The sequence below is a fragment of the Calidris pugnax genome, unplaced genomic scaffold (assembly GCF_001431845.1).
Source record: "Calidris pugnax isolate Ruff unplaced genomic scaffold, ASM143184v1 scaffold2650, whole genome shotgun sequence".
NCBI lineage: Eukaryota > Metazoa > Chordata > Aves > Charadriiformes > Scolopacidae > Calidris > Calidris pugnax.
The window spans coordinates 5,152-6,343 of record NW_015092718.1 but is presented as its reverse complement, the minus strand read 5'-3'; positions in this window follow the sequence as shown (position 1 = coordinate 6,343).

The window sequence follows — 1,192 nt, the reverse complement described above, 5'->3', positions numbered from 1 at the left end:
ATATTAAAGGGGGGGCCCCCCCCCTTTATCCCCCCCCCCCCCCCCTCCCCGGGACGTATCGCCCTCCCCGTGTTGGTTCATTAGCATATTGCTCATTAGCATAAGAGGCTAACTTGCATACCCCAGCCCTCCCTTGACCCCGCCCTCCATCTCCTGTGCCTCATTTGCATATATTAAGGCAGGACCCGCCCCCTTTTCTCCCCTTCCCCCATGGGATTCACGACCCCCATCCCCTGTCTTGCCTCATTAGCATGTTGCTCATTAGCATAAAAGGCTAATTTGCATACCTCAGCCCTCCCTTGACCCCACCCTCTATGCCTCATTTGCATACATTAAGGCGGGCCCCTACCCCCATGGGATTCTTGACCCCCCTTCCTCGTCTCGGCTCATTAGCATATTGCTCATTAGCATAATATGCTAATTGTCAGACTTCTCATTAGCATAAGGGTCTAAGGAACACCCCCCCTGGGGCTCATCCTCAAGCTCGTTAGCCTAACGGCCTAATTAGAGTGGTGCTCGTTAGCATAATGGCCTGATTAGCAGCAGTGCTCATTAGCATAAAGACCTAATTAACACGGGGCTCATTAGCACAACGTAGCTAACTAATTAGCATATTACTCATTAGCATAAGGGGCTCAGAAACCCCCCCCCAGGGGTGGTTCTTACTCAAGCTCATTAACCTAATGGCCTAATTAGAGCTGTTCGTTAGCATAATATGCTAATTAGCATGTTTCTCATTAGCATAATGGCCTGATTAGCACGGTGCTCATTAGTCTAACGGCCTAATGAGTTCAGCGCTCATTAGCATAAGGGCTGAACGAGCTGCTGGGGCTCATTAGCACCGCATCCCACCCCCTGTCCTTACACTAATTAGACTAATTAGTGTGATGTCATTAGCATAATGGCTTTATGCGCCAAGGGGGCTAATTAGCATTTCGCTCATTAGCATAAAGGCCTCAGGAACCCTTGGGGGGCTCGTTAGTGTCCTCCCAGGCACCCCCAGGGGCGTTAATTAGGGTTAATTAATCCTGGGGGGGCTCCTGGGGGGGCACTAATTAGTCCTGGGGGTGTTAATTAATCCCGGGGGGGGTATTAATTAACGCTGGGAGTGTCAATTACCCCCAGGGGTGTTAATTAACCCCGGGGGGGCGCTAATCAGTCTCGGAGGGGGCTAATTAGCACCTTAATTACA